Source organism: Mixophyes fleayi, unplaced genomic scaffold (assembly GCF_038048845.1).
Source record: "Mixophyes fleayi isolate aMixFle1 unplaced genomic scaffold, aMixFle1.hap1 Scaffold_1753, whole genome shotgun sequence".
NCBI lineage: Eukaryota > Metazoa > Chordata > Amphibia > Anura > Limnodynastidae > Mixophyes > Mixophyes fleayi.
This window is the reverse complement of record NW_027446071.1, coordinates 821-23,164: the sequence shown is the minus strand read 5'-3', so window position 1 is coordinate 23,164 and position 22,344 is coordinate 821. Positions and strand designations below refer to the sequence as shown.

Below are 22,344 nucleotides of genomic sequence, written 5' to 3'. Positions count from 1 at the left end.
CCTGACTGTACCTAATAACCCTCCCACTACATGTAGGTGTTTGAGCTGTTTTTTCTGCCATCTGCAAACATTTGTGATTGTGTTTACAATCCAAATATAATGCTTGATTCTTTGTTTCTTCTCCTGGAACATATATTCCAGTCACCTGGTTTATTGTTGCTGTGAGCTCAGATGTTAATGTTTAGTATAACCCTTAGGACTGGATATTGGCCACGCCCACATGACAAGCTGACAATGTCACAACCAATTGGCCAGACCACACCCAAACCCCACCCATATAACATCATAAAGGACACAGTAGTCTCAGGGTATAAAAGAGGGGGCTGGGAGCCCACAAGTCATTTGCTCCTGGCTGAAGGCACATTTTTTTTTTTTTTTTTTCTTTTTTTATTTTTTTTTTTGCCCTTAACCATGGCCTATCACAGCAAACAAAAGAGGGGCCTTATTGCCAAAACTCAGGCTCTGTCATCCCGAAAGAGGATAAGATACAGAAAGCAGAAGAAGCCTGTGCCCACTACTAAAGGCACAAGGAGAGGTAAATATATGTTCCAGTTACTGTATAAATTATATTCTACGCCAGTGTTGTACAAGATTTCCTCCACAAGTTCTGTCTACCATGAAAAAGTGATTTTTTAACCTAATAAGCTGTTTTATGTTGCTGCAGGTTACAGACGCCAACGTCTGAAGCATTAGTCATAATGAACAAGGTGACCTGTGCAGCTGCCAGTGTCACCTAACATGACCCTAAAGAACCACTCCGCCTGATCCACCAAAGTTCATCTAAAAAAGAAAAAAGAAAAAAAAAAAAGTAAAAAAGAAAAAGAAAGTAAAGAAAAAGTAAGTAAAGAAAGAAGAAAAAGTAAGTAAAAGCAAGGGAAGAGAATGCAGAATGTAAAAGAAAGGGAAGAGAATGGAGAATGTAAAAGAAAGTGAAGAGAATGGAGAATGTAAAAGAAAGGAAAGACAGAGGAGAATGTAAAAGAAAGGAAAGACAGAGGAGAATGTAAAAGAAAGGGAAGACAAGGGAGAATGTAAAAGAAAGGGAAGAGAATGGAGAATGTAAAAGAAAGTGAAGAGAATGGAGAATGTAAAAGAAAGGAAAGACAGAGGAGAATGTAAAAGAAAGGAAAGACAGAGGAGAATGTAAAAGAAAAGGAAGACAGAGGAGAATGTAAAGGAAAGGGAAGACAACGGAGAATGTAAAAGAAAGGGAAGACAAAGGAGAATGTAAAAGAAAGGGAAGACAAGGGAGAATGTAAAAGAAAGGGAAGACAAAGGAGAATGTAAAAGACAGGGAAGACAAAGGAGAATGTAAAAGAAAGGGAAGACAAAGGAGAATGTAAAAGAAAGGGAAGCCAATGGAGAATGTAAAAGAAAGGGAAGACAAAGGAGAATGTAAAAGAAAAGGAAGACAAAGTAGAATGTAAAAGAAAGGGAAGTCAAAGGAGAATGTAAAAGAAAGGAAAGACAAAGGAGAATGTAAAAGAAAGGGAAGACAAAGGAGAATGTAAAAGAAAGGGAAGACAAAGGAGAATGTAAAAGAAAGGGAAGACAACGGAGAATGTAAAAGAAAGGGAAGACAAAGGAGAATGTAAAAGAAAGGGAAGACAACGGAGAATGTAAAAGAAAGGAAAGACAAAGGAGAATGTAAAAGAAAGGGAAGACAAAGGAGAATGTAAAAGAAAGGGAAGACAAAGTAGAATGTAAAAGAAAGGGAAGACAAAGTAGAATGTAAAAGAAAGGGAAGACAAAGGAGAATGTAAAAGAAAGGGAATACAAAGGAGAATGTAAAAGAAAGGGAAGACAAAGGAGAATGTAAAAGAAAGGGAAGACAAAGGAGAATGTAAAAGAAAGGGAAGACAACGGAGAATGTAAAAGAAAGGGAAGACAAAGGAGAATGTAAAAGAAAGGGAAGACAACGGAGAATGTAAAAGAAAGGGAAGACAACGGAGAATGTAAAAGAAAGGGAAGAAAAACGAGAATGTAAAAGAAAGGAAAGACAAAGGAGAATGTAAAAGAAAGGGAAGACAAAGGAGAATGTAAAAGAAAAGGAAGACAAAGTAGAATGTAAAAGAAAGGGAAGACAAAGGAGAATGTAAAAGAAAGGAAAGACAAAGGAGAATGTAAAAGAAAGGGAAGACAAAGGAGAATGTAAAAGAAAGGAAAGACAAAGGAGAATGTAAAAGAAAGGGAAGACAAAGGAGAATGTAAAAGAAAGGGAAGACAAAGGAGAATGTAAAAGAAAGGGAAGACAAAGGAGAATGTAAAAGAAAGGGAAGACAACGGAGAATGTAAAAGAAAGGGAAGACAAAGGAGAATGTAAAAGAAAGGGAAGACAAAGGAGAATGTAAAAGAAAGGGAAGACAAAGGAGAATGTAAAAGAAAGGAAAGACAAAGGAGAATGTAAAAGAAAGGGAAGACAAAGGAGAATGTAAAAGAAAGGGAAGACAAAGGAGAATGTAAAAGAAAAGGAAGACAAAGTAGAATGTAAAAGAAAGGGAAGACAAAGGAGAATGTAAAAGAAAAGAAAGACAAAGGAGAATGTAAAAGAAAGGGAAGACAAAGTAGAATGTAAAGGAAAGGGAAGACAAAGGAGAATGTAAAAGAAAGGGAAGACAAAGGAGAATGTAAAAGAAAGGGAAGACAAAGGAGAATGTAAAAGAAAGGGAAGACAACGGAGAATGTAAAAGAAAGGGAAGACAAAGGAGAATGTAAAAGAAAGGGAAGACAACGGAGAATGTAAAAGAAAGGGAAGACAAAGGAGAATGTAAAAGAAAGGGAAGACAAAGGAGAATGTAAAAGAAAGGGAAGACAACGGAGAATGTAAAAGAAAGGGAAGACAAAGTAGAATGTAAAAGAAAGGGAAGACAAAGGAGAATGTAAAAGAAAGGAAAGACAAAGGAGAATGTAAAAGAAAGGGAAGACAAAATAGAATGTAAAAGAAAGGGAAGACAAAGTAGAATGTAAAGGAAAGGGAAGACAAAGTAGAATGTAAAGGAAAGGGAAGACAAAGTAGAATGTAAAGGAAAGGGAAGAGAAAGGAGAATGTAAAAGAAAGGGAAGAGAAAGGAGAATGTAAAAGAAAGGAAAGACAAAGGAGAATGTAAAAGAAAGGGAAGACAACGGAGAATGTAAAAGAAAGGGAAGACAACGGAGAATGTAAAAGAAAGGGAAGACAAAGGAGAATGTAAAAGAAAGGGAAGACAAAGGAGAATGTAAAAGAAAAGGAAGACAAAGTAGAATGTAAAAGAAAGGGAAGACAAAGGAGAATGTAAAAGAAAGGAAAGACAAAGGAGAATGTAAAAGAAAGGGAAGACAAAGGAGAATGTAAAAGAAAGGGAAGACAAAGTAGAATGTAAAGGAAAGGGAAGACAAAGTAGAATGTAAAGGAAAGGGAAGACAAAGTAGAATGTAAAGGAAAGGGAAGAGAAAGGAGAATGTAAAAGAAAGGGAAGACAAAGGAGAATGTAAAAGAAAGGAAAGACAAAGGAGAATGTAAAAGAAAGGGAAGACAAAGGAGAATGTAAAAGAAAAGGAAGACAAAGTAGAATGTAAAGGAAAGGGAAGACAAATGAGAATGTAAAGAAAAGGAAAACAAAGGAGAATGTAAAAGAAAGGGAAGACAACGGAGAATGTAAAAGAAAGGGAAGACAAAGGAGAATGTAAAAGAAAGGGAAGACAAAGGAGAATGTAAAAGAAAGGGAAGACAAAGGAGAATGTAAAAGAAAGGAAAGACAAAGGAGAATGTAAAGGAAAGGGAAGACAACGGAGAATGTAAAGGAAAGGGAAGACAACGGAGAATGTAAAAGAAAGGGAAGACAAAGGAGAATGTAAAAAAAAAGGAAAGACAAAGGAGAATGTAAAAAAAAAGGAAAGACAAAGGAGAATGTAAAAGAAAGGGAAGACAAAGGAGAATGTAAAAGAAAGGGAAGACAAAGGAGAATGTAAAGGAAAGGGAAGACAACGGAGAATGTAAAAAAAAGGGAAGACAAAGAAGAATGTAAAAGAAAGGGAAGACAAAGGAGAATGTAAAAGAAAGGGAATACAAAGGAGAATGTAAAGGAAAGGGAAGACAAAGTAGAATGTAAAGGAAAGGGAAGACAAAGGAGAATGTAAAAGAAAGGGAAGAGAAAGGAGAATGTGAAAGAAAGGGAAGAGAAAGGAGAATGTGAAAGAAAGGGAAGACAAAGGAGAATGTTAAAGAAAGGGAATACAAAGGAGAATGGAAAAGAAAGGGAAGACAAAGGAGAATGTTAAGAAAAGGAAGACAAAGGAGAATGTAAAAGAAAAGGAAGACAACGGAGAAAGAAAAAGAAAGGGAAGACAAAGGAGAATGTAAAAGAAAGGGAATACAAAGGAGAATGTAAAAGAATGGGAAGACAAAGGAGAATGTTAAATAAAGGGAAGACAAAGGAGAATGTAAAAGAAAGGGAAGACAAAGGAGAATGTAAAGAAAAGGAAGACAATGGAGAATGTAAAGAAAGAGAAGACAAAGGAGAATGTAAAAGAAATGGAAGACAAAGGAGAATGTAAAAGAAAGGGAAGACAAAGGAGAATGTAAAAGAAAGGGAAGACAAAGGAGAATGTAAAAGAAAGGGAAGACAAAGGAGAATGTAAAAGAAAAGGAAGACAAAGTAGAATGTAAAGGAAAGGGAAGACAAAAGAGAATGTAAAGAAAAGGAAAACAAAGGAGAATGTAAAAGAAAGGGAAGACAACGAAGAATGTAAAAGAAAGGGAAGACAAAGGAGAATGTTAAAGAAAGGGAAGACAAAGGAGAATGTAAAAGAAAGGAAAGACAAAGGAGAATGTAAAAGAAAGGGAAGACAAAGGAGAATGTAAAAGAAAGGGAAGACAACGGAGAATGTAAAAGAAAGGGAAGACAAAGGAGAATGTAAAAGAAAGGGAAGACAAAGTAGAATGTAAAAGAAAAAAGGAAAGACAAAGGAGAATGTAAAAGAAATGGAAGACAAAGGAGAATGTAAAAGAAAGGGAAGACAAAGTAGAATGTAAAAGAAAAGGAAGACAACGGAGAATGTAAAAGAAATGGAAGACAAAGGAGAATGTAAAAGAAAGGGAAGACAAAGGAGAATGTAAAAGAAAGGGAAGACAAAGGAGAATGTAAAAGAAAGGGAAGACAAAGGAGAATGTAAAAGAAAGGGAAGACAAAGGAGAATGTAAAAGAAAAGGAAGACAAAGTAGAATGTAAAAGAAAGGGAAGACAAAGGAGAATGTAAAAGAAAAGAAAGACAAAGGAGAATGTAAAAGAAAGGGAAGACAAAGTAGAATGTAAAGGAAAGGGAAGACAAAGGAGAATGTAAAAGAAAGGGAAGACAAAGGAGAATGTAAAAGAAAGGAAAGACAAAGGAGAATGTAAAAGAAAGGGAAGACAAAGGAGAATGTAAAAGAAAGGGAAGACAACGGAGAATGTAAAAGAAAGGGAAGACAACGGAGAATGTAAAAGAAAGGGAAGACAAAGAAGAATGTAAAAGAAAGGGAAGACAAAGGAGAATGTAAAAGAAAGGGAAGACAACGGAGAATGTAAAAGAAAGGGAAGACAAAGTAGAATGTAAAAGAAAGGGAAGACAAAGGAGAATGTAAAAGAAAGGAAAGACAAAGGAGAATGTAAAAGAAAGGGAAGACAAAATAGAATGTAAAAGAAAGGGAAGACAAAGTAGAATGTAAAGGAAAGGGAAGACAAAGTAGAATGTAAAGGAAAGGGAAGACAAAGTAGAATGTAAAGGAAAGGGAAGAGAAAGGAGAATGTAAAAGAAAGGGAAGACAAAGGAGAATGTAAAAGAAAGGAAAGACAAAGGAGAATGTAAAAGAAAGGGAAGACAACGGAGAATGTAAAAGAAAGGGAAGACAAAGGAGAATGTAAAAGAAAGGGAAGACAAAGGAGAATGTAAAAGAAAGGGAAGACAAAGGAGAATGTAAAAGAAAAGGAAGAAAAAGTAGAATGTAAAAGAAAGGGAAGACAAAGGAGAATGTAAAAGAAAGGAAAGACAAAGGAGAATGTAAAAGAAAGGGAAGACAAAGGAGAATGTAAAAGAAAGGGAAGACAAAGTAGAATGTAAAGGAAAGGGAAGACAAAGTAGAATGTAAAGGAAAGGGAAGACAAAGTAGAATGTAAAGGAAAGGGAAGAGAAAGGAGAATGTAAAAGAAAGGGAAGACAAAGGAGAATGTAAAAGAAAGGAAAGACAAAGGAGAATGTAAAAGAAAGGGAAGACAAAGGAGAATGTAAAAGAAAAGGAAGACAAAGTAGAATGTAAAGGAAAGGGAAGACAAATGAGAATGTAAAGAAAAGGAAAACAAAGGAGAATGTAAAAGAAAGGGAAGACAACGGAGAATGTAAAAGAAAGGGAAGACAAAGGAGAATGTAAAAGAAAGGGAAGACAAAGGAGAATGTAAAAGAAAGGGAAGACAAAGGAGAATGTAAAAGAAAGGAAAGACAGAGGAGAATGTAAAAGAAAGGGAAGACAAAGGAGAATGTAAAGAAAAGGGAAGACAACGGAGAATGTAAAAGAAAGGGAAGACAAAGGAGAATGTAAAAAAAAAGGAAAGACAACGGAGAATGTAAAAAAAAGGGAAGACAAAGAAGAATGTAAAAGAAAGGGAAGACAAAGGAGAATGTAAAAGAAAGGAAAGACAAAGGAGAATGTAAAAGAAAGGGAAGACAAAGGAGAATGTAAAAGAAAGGGAAGACTAAGTAGAATGTAAAGGAAAAGGAAGACAAAGGAGAATGTAAAAGAAAGGGAAGACAAAGTAGAATGTAAAGGAAAGGGAAGACAAAGGAGAATGTAAAAGAAAGGGAAGACAAAGGAGAATGTAAAAGAAAGGGAAGAGAAAGGAGAATGTGAAAGAAAGGGAAGACAAAGGAGAATGTTAAAGAAAGGGAATACATAGGAGAATGTAAAAGAAAGGGAAGACAAAGGAGAATGTTAAGAAAAGGAAGACAAAGGAGAATGTTAAGAAAAGGAAGACAAAGGAGAATGTAAAAGAAAGGGAAGACAATGGAGAAAGAAAAAGAAAGGGAAGACAAAGGAGAATGTAAAAGAAAGGGAATACAAAGGAGAATGTAAAAGAAAGGGAAGACAAAGGAGAATGTTAAAGAAAGGGAAGACAAAGGAGAATGTAAAAGAAAGGGAAGACAAAGGAGAATGTAAAGAAAAGGAAGACAATGGAGAATGTAAAGAAAGAGAAGACAAAGGAGAATGTAAAAGAAATGGAAGACAAAGGAGAATGTAAAAGAAAGGGAAGACAAAGGAGAATGTAAAAGAAAGGGAAGACAACGGAGAATGTAAAAGAAAGGGAAGACAAAGGAGAATGTAAAAGAAAAGGAAGACAAAGTAGAATGTAAAGGAAAGGGAAGACAAAAGAGAATGTAAAGAAAAGGAAAACAAAGGAGAATGTAAAAGAAAGGGAAGACAACGGAGAATGTAAAAGAAAGGGAAGACAAAGGAGAATGTTAAAGAAAGGGAAGACAAAGGAGAATGTAAAAGAAAGGAAAGACAAAGGAGAATGTAAAAGAAAGGGAAGACAAAGGAGAATGTAAAAGAAAGGGAAGACAACGGAGAATGTAAAAGAAAGGGAAGACAAAGGAGAATGTAAAAGAAAGGGAAGACAAAGTAGAATGTAAAAGAAAAAAGGAAAGACAAAGGAGAATGTAAAAGAAATGGAAGACAAAGGAGAATGTAAAAGAAAGGGAAGACAAAGTAGAATGTAAAAGAAAAGGAAGACAACGGAGAATGTAAAAGAAATGGAAGACAAAGGAGAATGTAAAAGAAAGGGAAGACAAAGGAGAATGTAAAAGAAAGGGAAGACAAAGGAGAATGTAAAAGAAAGGGAAGACAAAGGAGAATGTAAAAGAAAGGGAAGACAAAGGAGAATGTAAAAGAAAAGGAAGACAAAGTAGAATGTAAAAGAAAGGGAAGACAAAGGAGAATGTAAAAGAAAAGAAAGACAAAGGAGAATGTAAAAGAAAGGGAAGACAAAGTAGTATGTAAAGGAAAGGGAAGACAAAGGAGAATGTAAAAGAAAGGGAAGACAAAGGAGAATGTAAAAGAAAGGGAAGACAAAGGAGAATGTAAAAGAAAGGGAAGACAACGGAGAATGTAAAAGAAAGGGAAGACAAAGGAGAATGTAAAAGAAAGGGAAGACAACGGAGAATGTAAAAGAAAGGGAAGACAAAGGGGAATGTAAAAGAAAGGGAAGACAAAGGAGAATGTAAAAGAAAGGGAAGACAACGGAGAATGTAAAAGAAAGGGAAGACAAAGGAGAATGTAAAAGAAAAGGAAGACAAAGTAGAATGTAAAGGAAAGGGAAGACAAAAGAGAATGTAAAGAAAAGGAAAACAAAGGAGAATGTAAAAGAAAGGGAAGACAACGGAGAATGTAAAAGAAAGGGAAGACAAAGGAGAATGTTAAAGAAAGGGAAGACAAAGGAGAATGTAAAAGAAAGGAAAGACAAAGGAGAATGTAAAAGAAAGGGAAGACAAAGGAGAATGTAAAAGAAAGGGAAGACAACGGAGAATGTAAAAGAAAGGGAAGACAAAGGAGAATGTAAAAGAAAGGGAAGACAAAGTAGAATGTAAAAGAAAAAAGGAAAGACAAAGGAGAATGTAAAAGAAATGGAAGACAAAGGAGAATGTAAAAGAAAGGGAAGACAAAGTAGAATGTAAAAGAAAAGGAAGACAACGGAGAATGTAAAAGAAATGGAAGACAAAGGAGAATGTAAAAGAAAGGGAAGACAAAGGAGAATGTAAAAGAAAGGGAAGACAAAGGAGAATGTAAAAGAAAGGGAAGACAAAGGAGAATGTAAAAGAAAGGGAAGACAAAGGAGAATGTAAAAGAAAAGGAAGACAAAGTAGAATGTAAAAGAAAGGGAAGACAAAGGAGAATGTAAAAGAAAAGAAAGACAAAGGAGAATGTAAAAGAAAGGGAAGACAAAGTAGAATGTAAAGGAAAGGGAAGACAAAGGAGAATGTAAAAGAAAGGGAAGACAAAGGAGAATGTAAAAGAAAGGGAAGACAAAGGAGAATGTAAAAGAAAGGGAAGACAACGGAGAATGTAAAAGAAAGGGAAGACAAAGGAGAATGTAAAAGAAAGGGAAGACAACGGAGAATGTAAAAGAAAGAAAAGACAAAGGAGAATGTAAAAGAAAGGGAAGACAAAGGAGAATGTAAAAGAAAGGGAAGACAACGGAGAATGTAAAAGAAAGGGAAGACAAAGTAGAATGTAAAAGAAAGGGAAGACAAAGGAGAATGTAAAAGAAAGGAAAGATAAAGGAGAATGTAAAAGAAAGGGAAGACAAAATAGAATGTAAAAGAAAGGGAAGACAAAGTAGAATGTAAAGGAAAGGGAAGACAAAGTAGAATGTAAAGGAAAGGGAAGACAAAGTAGAATGTAAAGGAAAGGGAAGAGAAAGGAGAATGTAAAAGAAAGGGAAGACAAAGGAGAATGTAAAAGAAAGGAAAGACAAAGGAGAATGTAAAAGAAAGGGAAGACAACGGAGAATGTAAAAGAAAGGGAAGACAAAGGAGAATGTAAAAGAAAGGGAAGACAAAGGAGAATGTAAAAGAAAGGGAAGACAAAGGAGAATGTAAAAGAAAAGGAAGACAAAGTAGAATGTAAAAGAAAGGGAAGACAAAGGAGAATGTAAAAGAAAGGAAAGACAAAGGAGAATGTAAAAGAAAGGGAAGACAAAGGAGAATGTAAAAGAAAGGGAAGACAAAGGAGAATGTAAAGGAAAGGGAAGACAACAGAGAATGTAAAAGAAAGGGAAGACAAAGGAGAATGTAAAAAAAAAGGAAAGACAACGGAGAATGTAAAAAAAGGGGAAGACAAAGAAGAATGTAAAAGAAAGGGAAGACAAAGGAGAATGTAAAAGAAAGGAAAGACAAAGGAGAATGTAAAAGAAAGGGAAGACAAAGGAGAATGTAAAAGAAAGGGAAGACTAAGTAGAATGTAAAGGAAAAGGAAGACAAAGGAGAATGTAAAAGAAAGGGAAGACAAAGTAGAATGTAAAGGAAAGGGAAGACAAAGGAGAATGTAAAAGAAAGGGAAGACAAAGGAGAATGTAAAAGAAAGGGAAGAGAAAGGAGAATGTGAAAGAAAGGGAAGACAAAGGAGAATGTTAAAGAAAGGGAATACAAAGGAGAATGTAAAAGAAAGGGAAGACAAAGGAGAATGTTAAGAAAAGGAAGACAAAGGAGAATGTAAAAGAAAGGGAAGACAATGGAGAAAGAAAAAGAAAGGGAAGACAAAGGAGAATGTAAAAGAAAGGGAATACAAAGGAGAATGTAAAAGAAAGGGAAGACAAAGGAGAATGTTAAAGAAAGGGAAGACAAAGTAGAATGTAAAAGAAAGGGAAGACAAAGGAGAATGTAAAGAAAAGGAAGACAATGGAGAATGTAAAGAAAGAGAAGACAAAGGAGAATGTAAAAGAAAGGGAAGACAAAGGAGAATGTAAAAGAAAGGGAAGACAAAGGAGAATGTAAAAGAAAGGGAAGACAAAGGAGAATGTAAAAAAAAGGGAAGACAAAGGAGAATGTAAAAGAAAGATAAGACAAAGGAGAATGTAAAAGAAAGATAAGACAAAGGAGAATGTAAAAGAAAGGGAAGACAAAGTAGAATGTAAAAGAAAAGGAAGACAAAGGAGAATGTAAAAGAAAGGGAAGACAAAGGAGAATGTAAAAGAAAGGGAAGACAAAGGAGAATGTAAAAGAAAGGCAAGACAAAGTAGAATGTAAAAGAAAGGAAAGACAAAGGAGAATGTAAAAGAAAGGGAAGACAAAGGAGAATGTAAAAGAAAGGGAAGACAAATGAGAATGTAAAAGAAAGGGAAGACAAAGGAGAATGTAAAAGAAAGGGAAGACAAAGGAGAATGTAAAAGAAAGGGAAGACAAAGGAGAATGTAAAAGAAAGGGAAGACAAAGGAGAATGTAAAAGAAAGGGAAGACAAAGGAGAATGTAAAAGAAAGGGAAGACAAAGGAGAATGTAAAAGAAAGGGAAGACAAAGGAGAATGTAAAAGAAAGGGAAGACAAAGGAGAATGTAAAGAAAGGGAAGACAAAGGAGAATGTACAAGAAAGGGAATACAAAGGAGAATGTAAAAGAAAGGGAAGACAAATGAGAATGTAAAAGAAAGGGAAGACAAAGGAGAATGTACAAGAAAGGGAATACAAAGGAGAATGTAAAAGAAAGGGAAGACAAAGGAGAATGTAAAAGAAAGGGAAGACAAAGGAGAATGTAAAAGAAAGGGAAGACAAAGGAGAATGTAAAAGAAAGGGAAGACAACGGAGAATGTAAAAGAAAGGGAAGACAAAGGAGAATGTAAAAGAAAGGGAAGACAAAGGAGAATGTAAAAGAAAGGGAAGACAACGGAGAATGTAAAAGAAAGGGAAGACAAAGGAGAATGTAAAAGAAAGGGAAGACAAAGGAGAATGTAAAAGAAAGGGAAGACAAAGGAGAATGTAAAAGAAAGGGAAGACTAAGTAGAATGTAAAGGAAAAGGAAGACAAAGGAGAATGTAACAGAAAGGGAAGACAAAGTAGAATGTTAAGGAAAGGGAAGACAAAGGAGAATGTTAAAGAAAGGGAAGACAAAGTAGAATGTATAGGAAAAGGAAGACAAAGGAGAATGTTAAAGAAAGGGAAGACAAAGTAAAATGTAAAGGAAAAGGAAGACAAAGGAGAATGTTATAGAAAGGGAAGACAAAGTAGAATGTAAAGGAAAAGGAAGACAAAGGAGAATGTTAAAGAAAGGGAAGACAAAGTAGAATGTAAAGGAAAAGGAAGACAAAGGAGAATGTTATAGAAAGGGAAGACAAAGTAGAATGTAAAGGAAAAGGAAGACAAAGGAGAATGTTAAAGAAAAGGAAGACAAAGGAGAATGTAAAAATCATTAAGGTTACAGTATGTGAAGATTAAATGCATGGAATAAAAAAATAAGCAGAATTTGGTCTCCTGTCATCTTTTTCGTATTAACGGGGATTATGTACATGTTAAATGCACACTGCACAAATGGTGCAGAATAAACGCACGTTTTAAAGTCTAAAAACAAAACTAAAGTCTAAAGATAAATAAGGGATACATAAAATACATAATTATCCTGCCTAGCCACAAAATTATAAAGGGGCGCCACAAAGCCATTTCAGTTTGTAATCCGGAAAAGAGTGGAGCAAAAACTTTCCTGGAATAGTTGTGAATATCTAATGGCTGCAGGTAAGTGTTCAATAACCAGAGTGAATACAGGGACGAGAGTGGACGTCTTTGTCTAGTACTGTTTCGGATATTAACCCAGTTGGATGGGGTGCCATTGATCACTATCATTGCTGATAGGTCTTAATAAAGAACCATAAGACAAAAAAAGACAGAAAATGTGTATAATTGGGGAACTCTTTGATCAATTATAATAAAATAATTATCTTCATTAATTTAATTTAAAAAAATACTCTTTATAACTCAAGGTAATCTCCATAACCTACAGCGAAATATTAGAATGTGTTTAATATACTTGAACCAGATAAATACATTTAACTGTTAAAATGGTAGTGATATACTACCCTGCCACGTCGTTGTCATAAGATTCTGTAGATATGTGATAACACAATGAATTCACATTTATTCATTTATTGCTCTTTATTAAACAGGTCCGAATTGTCCGCTCATAGAACCAATTACAATTAAAATAAAGAGTTATGTTTATCAGAAAGGTGTCTCTTTTATTGATTTGATTCTCAATTATTAATCTTGTGGACTGAGCTTAAAGATTCCATACATCATGTGTAAAAAATTACACTATTATATTATGACACATTCCTCTACATCCAGGGGTCGGCAACCCCCGGCTCGTGTGCCAGATGTGGCACGTGGACCACTTAGGTCTGGCACGCCGAGCTCCGGAGCTGTCAGGCTAAAGAAACCGAAGATGGGTGAATGCCTATAGCATCTCTGTTTCACCCATCTTCAGCAGCTTAGCCTGACAGCTCTGGAGCTCGGCGTGCCAGACAGAGGTGGTCTGATTGTCACGTCTGGCACGTGTGCCGGGGATTGCCGATCCCTGTGCCAATTCGGACTTCAATAGGTAAATATCAGGGATAACAGCAACTGGGGGCACAACTAAGTGGAATAAAACTGGGGTGGGGGCACAGGTGTGAGGCATAATATGATCTGGGGCACAACTATGTGGCATAGTATGAACTAGGGGCACTATTGTATGACATAACATACGTTTATTTCTTGGTCCCATTACTATCAATATTATAATGATATTAGCGTGATAAAATAAGAATTTTTGCCGGCGTACTGATGGAAAAAGGTTGCCGACCCCTGCCTTAGAGTATAGGATTAGGCAAAGACAAACAATAATCCATATCTATAATTCCATAGACAAGAAAACCTTATGGTTTAACATGTCCAATTAAGGTTCTTTCACTCACAAAATGGTGAAGCTGCTAATTCACAGATTTGTGTGTTCACTGGAATACACAGATGATAGTGCCCACAGCCATCCCTCTTAGTCCTGATTTATGGATGGTAATTTATATAAGTGTGTATGCAAGTTTGGAGCTACATACTAGAGCCTGATTTGTGAATGTACCGAGATTTGGCTGAACAGAACCTCATATTGAGGATTTAATATTTACTAGTGCATAACTGAAGTTTTAACATCAGTACTCTTATTAACTGAGGATTTGGTAAACCAGTTGGTTACTTCTGCAATAAGACCTTATCCAATTAAGGACTTTTCATTTTTACCACAGCAGCTGACCCGGCATTCAGTCTGAAAAGGTAAGTAAAAAAAATGGGGGGGCGGCATGACACGGAGGGGTTAAAAAATGGGGGGGGGGGCATGACACAGAGGGATTAAAAAACAAGGGGGGCATGGCACAGAGGGGTTAAAAAACGAGGGGAGCATTGCACAGAGGGGTTAAAAAACGGAGGGGGAGGGCACCATGACACAGAGGGGTTAAAAAACAAGGGGGGGCATGGCACAGAAGGGTTAAAAAACAATGGGGGGGCATGGTACAAAGAGATTAAAAACAGGGGGGGCAGCATGACACAGAGGGGTTAAAAAACAGGGGAGGGGCATGGCACAGAGGGGTTAAAAAATGGGGGGTGCAGCATGACACAGAGGGGTAAAAAAATGGGGGGGCACCATGACACAGAGGAGTTAAAAAATGGGGGGGAGACCATGACAGAGGGGTTAAAAAATGAGGGGGCATACGACCGCTCGTTCTAAAGTTGGGTCAGTGTGTGCAGTGACACGATGGTCGAAAGTCTACCCAAATGGACGATTATCGCCTCATTTGGTTGGTCGTACCGTTTAATATTTTCGTTCCAATCTCGTTTTCGCTGTGTAGTGTGTATAAACTTCCAACCGATCCACAACAGTGAGTACGAAATTACAGTCATTGCTCACGACAACATGGCTGTAAAAAGTCGCTAAAGGGACGTCCGCTCTTCCCTTTATCGTCCTAAACAAGGCTAGTGTGTATGCAGTCCATGGACCGAGCGATCGGACCATCGGTCGCATGTAAAATCGCTCGGCATAAAAAGTTGGTAGAAATTTCTGTAGTGTGTACCTAGCTTAAGTTACAAGATGTGCCAATCTTCTGAAAGACCTTTGCTATTTCCTGCCATTCAGTGTGAAATCTTCCAACCATCCTTATTTTGGCGTCAGCTGACTTATTTATTTGACGGGGGGGGGGGGGGGGATAAATGAGGGTTCCTCTGTCTCTGCTGTCCACACCGTTTTGGCCTCTCTGGATGACCCTTTTACTATATCCTGAATAAAGAGCAAATATTATTGCCTGTAAGAAAATCCCCAGAGATGCCAACCGCTTCCAGAGTGAGGGACATGAATTTCCACCATATTCTATTGGACACTTTTATATCGTCAAAGATAAAAGTATAGCAGGGATTCTGATAAAGATGTACAAAATACAAAAATAAATGTATTTTAAATTGATTTGAATGATTAACCTTATTAAAATTAGCAAAGAAATACAGTATATGTAGGAGGATAAGATGCAGAAAGCAGAAGAAGCCTGTGCCCACTACTAAAGGCACAAGGAGAGGTAAATATATATGTTCCAGTTACTGTATAAATTATATTCTACGCCAGTGTTGTACAAGATTTCCTCCACAAGTTCTGTCTACCATGAAAAAGTGATTTTTTTAACCTAATAAGCTGTTTTATGTTGCTGCAGGTTACAGACGCCAACGTCTGAAGCATTAGTCATAATGAACAAGGTGACCTGTGCAGCTGCCAGTGTCACCTCACATGACCCTAAAGAACCACTCCGCCTGATCCACCAAAGTTCATCTAAAAAAGAAAAAAGAAAAAAAAAAAAAAAAAAGAAAAAGTAAAAAAGAAAAAGAAAGTAAAGAAAAAGTAAGTAAAGAAAGAAGAAAAAGTAAGTAAAAGAAAGGGAAGAGAATGGAGAATGTAAAAGAAAGGGAAGAGAATGGAGAATGTAAAAGAAAGTGAAGAGAATGGAGAATGTAAAAGAAAGGAAAGACAGAGGAGAATGTAAAAGAAAGGAAAGACAGAGGAGAATGTAAAAGAAATGGAAGACATAGGAGAATGTAAAAGAAAGGGAAGACAAAGGAGAATGTAAAAGAAAAGGAAGACAAAGGAGAATGTAAAAGAAAAGGAAGACAAAGTAGAATGTAAAAGAAAAGGAAGACAAAGTAGAATGTAAAGGAAAGGGAAGAAAAAAAGGAGAATGTAAAAGAATGGGAAGACAAAGGAGAATGTAAAAGAAAGGGAAGACAAAGGAGAATGTAAAAGAAAGGGAAGACAAAGGAGAATGTAAAAGAAAAGGAAGACAAAGTAGAATGTAAAGGAAAGGAAAGACAAAGGAGAATGTAAAAGAAAGGGAAGACAAAGGAACATGTAAAAGACAGGGAAGACAAAGGAGAATATAAAAGAAAGGGAAGACAAAGGAGAATGTAAACGAAAGGGAAGACAAAGTAGAATGTAAAAGAAAAGGAAGACAAAGGAGAATGTAAAAGAAAAGGAAGACAAAGTAGAATGTAAAGGAAAGGGAAGACAAAGGAGAATGTAAAAGAATGGGAAAACAAAGGAGAATGTAAAAGAAAGGGAAGACAAGGGAGAATGTAAAAGAAAGGGAAGACAAAGGAGAATGTAAAAGAAAGGGAAGACAAAGGAGAATGTAAAGGAAAGGGAAGACAAAGTAGAATGTAAAGGAAAGGGAAGACAAAGTAGAATGTAAAGGAAAGGGAAGACAAAGTAGAATGTAAAAGAAAGGGAAGACAAAGGAGGATGTAAAAGAAAGGGAAGACAACGGAGAATGTAAAAGAAAGGGAAGACAACGGAGAATGTAAAAGAAAGGGAAGACAAAGGAGAATGTAAAAAAAAAAGGAAAGACAAAGGAGAATGTAAAAGAAAGGGAAGACAAAGGAGAATGTAAAAGAAAGGGAAGACAAAGGAGAATGTAAAAGAAAGGGAAGACAAAGTAGAATGTAAAGGAAAAGGAAGACAAAGGAGAATGTAAAAGAAAGGGAAGACAAAGGAGAATGTAAAAGAAAGGGAAGACAAAGGAGAATGTAAAAGAAAAGGAAGACATAGTAGAATGTAAAGGAAAGGGAAGACAAAGGAGAATGTAAAGGAAAAGGAAGACAAAGGAGAATGCAAAGGAAAGGGAAGACTATGTAGAATGTAAAAGAAAGGGAAGACAAAGTAGAATGTAAAGGAAAAGGAAGACAAAGGAGAATGTAAAAGAAAGGGAAGACAAAGGAGAATGTAAAAGAAAGGGAAGACAAAGGAGAATGTAAAAGAAAAGGAAGACATAGTAGAATGTAAAGGAAAGGGAAGACAAAGGAGAATGTTAAGATAAGGAAGACAAAGGAGAATGTAAAAGAAAGGGAAGACAACGGAGAATGTAAAAGAAAGGGAAGACAAAGGAGAATGTAAAAGAAAGGGTAGACAAAGGAGAATGTAAAAGAAAGGGAAGACAATGGAGAATGTTAAAGAAAGGGAAGACAAAGGAGAATGTAAAAGAAAGGGAAGACAACGGAGAAAGTAAAAGAAAGGGAAGACAAAGGAGAATGTAAAAGAAAGGGAAGACTATGTAGAATGTAAAAGAAAGGGAAGACAAAGTAGAATGTAAAGGAAAAGGAAGACAAAGGAGAATGTAAAAGAAAGGGAAGACAAAGGAGAATGTAAAAGAAAGGGAAGACAACGGAGAATGTAAAAGAAAGGGAAGACAAAGGAGAATGTAAAAGAAAGGGTAGACAAAGGAGAATGTAAAAGAAAGGGAAGACAATGGAGAATGTTAAAGAAAGGGAAGACAAAGGAGAATGTAAAAGAAAGGGAAGACAACGGAGAAAGTAAAAGAAAGGGAAGACAAAGGAGAATGTAAAAGAAAGGGAAGACTATGTAGAATGTAAAAGAAAGGGAAGACAAAGTAGAATGTAAAGGAAAAGGAAGACAAAGGAGAATGTAAAAGAAAGGGAAGACAAAGGAGAATGTAAAAGAAAGGGAAGACAAAGTAGAATGTAAAAGAAAGGGAAGAGAAAGGAGAATGTAAAAGAAAGGGAAGACAAAGGAGAATGTAAAAGAAAAGAAAGACATAGTAGAATGTAAAGGAAAGGGAAGACAAAGGAGAATGTTAAGATAAGAAAGACAAAGGAGAATGTAAAAGAAAGGAAAGACAACGGAGAATGTAAAAGAAAGGGAAGACAAAGGAGAATGTAAAAGAAAGGGTAGACAAAGGAGAATGTAAAAGAAAGGGAAGACAAAGGAGAATGTTAAAGAAAGGGAAGACAAAGGAGAATGTAAAAGAAAGGGAAGACAAAGGAGAATGTTAAGAAAAGGAAGACAAAGGAGAATGTAAAAGAAAGGGAAGACAACAGAGAAAGTAAAAGAAAGGGAAGACAAAGGAGAATGTAAAAGAAAGGGAATACAAAGGAGAATGTAAAAGAAAGGGAAGACAAAGGAGAATGTTAAAGAAAGGGAAGACAAAGGAGAATGTAAAAGAAAGGGAAGACAAAGGAGAATGTAAAGAAAAGGAAGACAAAGGAGAATGTAAAGAAAGGGAAGACAAAGGAGAATGTAAAAGAAAGGGAAGACAAAGGAGAATGTAAAGAAAAGGAAGACAAAGGAGAATGTAAAGAAAGGGAAGACAAAGGAGAATGTAAAAGAAATGGAAGACAAAGGAGAATGTAAAAGAAAGGGAAGAGAAAGGAGAATGTAAAAGAAAGGGAAGAGAAAGGAGAATGTTAAAGAAAGGGAAGACAAAGGAGAATGTAAAAGAAAAGGAAGACAAAGTAGAATGTAAAGGAAAGGGAAGACAAAGGAGAATGTAAAGAAAAGGAAAACAAAGGAGAATGTGAAAGAAAGGGAAGACAACGGAGAATGTAAAAGAAAGGGAAGACAAAGGAGAATGTAAAAGAAAGGAAAGACAAAGGAGAATGTAAAAGAAAGGGAAGACAAAGGAGAATGTAAAAGAAAGGGAAGACAACGGAGAATGTAAAAGAAAGGGAAGACAACGGAGAATGTAAAAGAAAGGGAAGACAAAGGAGAATGTAAAAAAAAAAGGAAAGACAAAGGAGAATGTAAAAGAAAGGGAAGACAAAGGAGAATGTTAAGAAAAGGAAGACAAAGGAGAATGTAAAGAAAGGGAAGACAAAGGAGAATGTAAAAGAAATGGAAGACAAAGGAGAATGTAAAAGAAAGGGAAGACAAAGGAGAATGTAAAAGAAAGGGAAGACAAAGGAGAATGTAAAAGAAAGGGAAGACAAAGGAGAATGTAAAAGAAAGGGAAGACAACGGAGAATGTAAAGGAAAGGGAAGACAAAGGAGAATGTAAAAGAAAAGGAAGACAAAGTAGAATGTAAAGGAAAGGGAAGACAAAGGAGAATGTAAAGAAAAGGAAGACAAAGGAGAATGTAAAAGAAAGGGAAGACAAAGGAGAATGTAAAAGAAAGGGAAGACAAAGGAGAATGTAAAAGAAAGGGAAGACAAAGGAGAATGTAAAAGAAAGGGAAGACAACGGAGAATGTAAAAGAAAGGGAAGACAAAGGAGAATGTAAAAGAAAGGGAAGACAAAGGAGAATGTAAAAGAAAGGGAAGACAAAGGAGAATTTAAATGAAAGGGAAGACAAAGGAGAATGTAAAAGAAAGGAAAGACAAAGGAGAATGTAAAAGAAAGGGAAGACAACGGAGAATGTAAAAGAAAGGGAAGACAACGGAGAATGTAAAAGAAAGGGAAGACAAAGGAGAATGTAAAAAAAAAGGAAAGACAAAGGAGAATGTAAAAGAAAGGGAAGACAAAGGAGAATGTAAAAGAAAGGGAATACAAAGGAGAATGTAAAGAAAAGGGAAGACAACGGAGAATGTAAAAAAAAGGGAAGACAAAGTAGAATGTAAAGGAAAAGGAAGACAAAGGAGAATGTAAAAGAAAGGGAAGACTAAGTAGAATGTAAAGGAAAAGGAAAGACAAAGGAGAATGTAAAAGAAAGGGAAGACAAAGGAGAATGTAAAAGAAAGGGAAGACAAAGGAGAATGTAAAGAAAAGGGAAGACAACGGAGAATGTAAAAAAAAGGGAAGACAAAGTAGAATGTAAAGGAAAAGGAAGACAAAGGAGAATGTAAAAGAAAGGGAAGACTATGTAGAATGTAAAAGAAAGGAAGACAAAGTAGAATGTAAAGGAAAAGGAAGACAAAGTAGAATGTAAAGGAAAAGGAAGACAAAGGAGAATGTAAAAGAAAGGGAAGACAAAGGAGAATGTAAAAGAAAGGGAAGACAAAGTAGAATGTAAAAGAAAGGGAAGAGAAAGGAGAATGTAAAAGAAAGGGAAGACAAAGGAGAATGTAAAAGAAAGGGAAGACAAAGTAGAATGTAAAAGAAAGGGAAGAGAAAGGAGAATGTAAAAGAAAGGGAAGACAAAGGAGAATGTAAAAGAAAAGGAAGACATAGTAGAATATAAAGGAAAGGGAAGACAAAGGAGAATGTTAAGATAAGGAAGACAAAGGAGAATGTAAAAGAAAGGGAAGACAAAGGAGAATGTTAAGAAAAGGAAGATAAAGGAGAATGTAAAATAAAGGGAAGACAAAGGAGAATGTAAAAGAAAGGGAAGACAAAGGAGAATGTAAAGAAAAGGAAAACAAAGGAGAATGTAAAAGAAAGGGAAGACAACAGAGAATGTAAAAGAAAGGGAAGACAAAGGAGAATATAAAAGAAAGGGAAGACAAAGGAGAATGTAAAAGAAAGGAAAAACAAAAAAGAATGTAAAAGAAAGAGAAGACAAAGGAGAATGTAAAAGAAAGGGAAGACAACAGAGAATGTAAAAGAAAGGGAAGACAACGGAGAATGTAAAAGAAAGGGAAGACAAAGGAGAATTTAAATGAAAGGGAAGACAAAGGAGAATGTAAAAGAAAGGGAAGACAACGGAGAATGTAAAAGAAAGGGAAGACAAAGGAGAATGTAAAAGAAAGGGAAGACAAAGGAGAATGTAAAAGAAAGGGAAGACAAAGGAGAATGTAAAAGAAAGGGAAGACAAAGGAGAATGTAAAAAAAAAAGGAAAGACAAAGGAGAATGTAAAAGAAAGGGAAGAAAGGAGAATGTAAAAGAAAGGGAAGACAAAGGAGAATGTAAAGAAAAGGGAAGACAAAGGAGAATGTAAAAGAAAGGGAAGATAAAGTAGAATGTAAAGGAAAAGGAAGACAAAGGAGAATGTAAAAGAAAGGGAAGACAAAGGAGAATTTAAATGAAAGGGAAGACAAAGGAGATGTCACTCACCGGACCGTGAGTGCCTCTTCCCGGACATTTAGGAACCGTGGCCGTCCTCCATCCTGAGGGTCTGCGCATGCGCAGCCCTTTCCTACCCTTCAGTGTATGTCCCTTTAACTTAATTGGCAGATCAGGCAACACTCCCTATATTAAGCACCTGTGGTCAACACCACGTTGCCTGATCTTGGAGTCTCATTCCCCATGAGTCTCTGAAGGTGTTCCTGTGTTTCCTCGTTTATTCAGCGCTGCTGATTCCTGTGGTTTCCAAACCACTTCTACCCCTGTGGTTTCCTAACCACTTCTACTACTGTGGTTCCCATACCACTTCTACCATCAAGTGTATCATCGTGACTGTTAGCTGATTCCTATCCGCTGCCTCCGTGCACTACAGTCTTCTAAACCACTTCAACTCTATCTCATATCATTGTGACTGTTCGCTGATTCCTATCCGCTGCCTCCGTGCACTTCAGCCACTCTCCACATCTACTCACCTGTTCATCATCAAGACTGTGAGCTGATTCCTGTCCGCTGCCTCCGTGCACTACAGTCTCCAGCTTGCAACTCGTCTGTGTTTCCTCATCGTGACTGTTGGCTGATTCCTATCCGCTGCCTCTGTGCACTACAGTCTCCAGGGTACAACTCGTCTGTGTTTCAACATCGTGACTGTTAGCTGATTCCTATCCGCTGCCTCCGTGCACTACAGACTCCAGCTTACAACTCGTCTGTGTTTCAACATCGTGACTGTTAGCTGATTCCTATCCGCTGCCTCTGTGCACTGCAGGCTTCATCTCATCTCTCCCGTGTTTCCTCGAGACTGCTGCTATTATTGCCATCCGCTACTCTCCGTGATCAACAGCCCCTGGTCTACTCTGCTCACCCGTGTTCCATCGCTATTTGCACCTGCTGGTTGCTACTGGTTACCTCCGTGTGTCCGCAGAGTCCTGCTGCTGCTGCCAGCGCTATCGTCCATCTACTGCTGATCCGCTCTCCACGCCTTCCTGTGTTCCGCTGGTCTCTACCCGCCTGTCAGCATTGGATTCGTGTCTCATCCGCTATCCTGCTGCTAGATCATCACCATTCTCCTGGGTCCTCCAAGAGTCCAGTTCCGCGTTCTACCGATTCCTGTGGATTCGTGTCCCTGTTGGTTTACTTACCTGTGCGCTGCACCTACTAGACCTCTGCTTCATCCATCCAGGGACTTCTCATCCTGCCGGCCTCCTGCCGCTCAGGTATCGCTGCACTCCTGTCTGACTGCCTGCTTCTGAACCACGGTATGCATACTTCTCATTGACTGTGCTGGTGTATTGCATATCTTGCTGGACTGTGTTGGTTCTCCTCTGGAGTCTGCTATCCGCTGAGTCTGTTGCCATCATTGACTGTACTATCTTGTTCCGGATTACTTCAAGAGACTTTCCATATTTGCAGTGCTGTTCAGTCATTCATATATATATCTATATTGTGCATATTACTGTGGATCGTGTTAAGGTGCCGTGTTTACCCTGTGTTGCAGTCTCTCCCCGTGCACCTCCTCACATATATATTCAGTGGTACAACTTGCTAGTAGCAGACCACTGATCCCTG

At 36.9% G+C, this 22,344-nt stretch overlaps 1 long non-coding RNA gene across 1 annotated transcript; it reads left to right on the top strand.

Moving 5' to 3' along the window:
• Positions 1 to 360: 360 nt before the first annotated feature.
• LOC142118563 (uncharacterized) lies at positions 361 to 4,253 on the top strand. The gene is made up of 2 exons (XR_012683097.1): positions 361 to 535; positions 665 to 4,253. It is a non-coding gene; the product is annotated as an uncharacterized LOC142118563 (long non-coding RNA).
• The last annotated feature ends 18,091 nt before the right edge of the window (positions 4,254 to 22,344 follow it).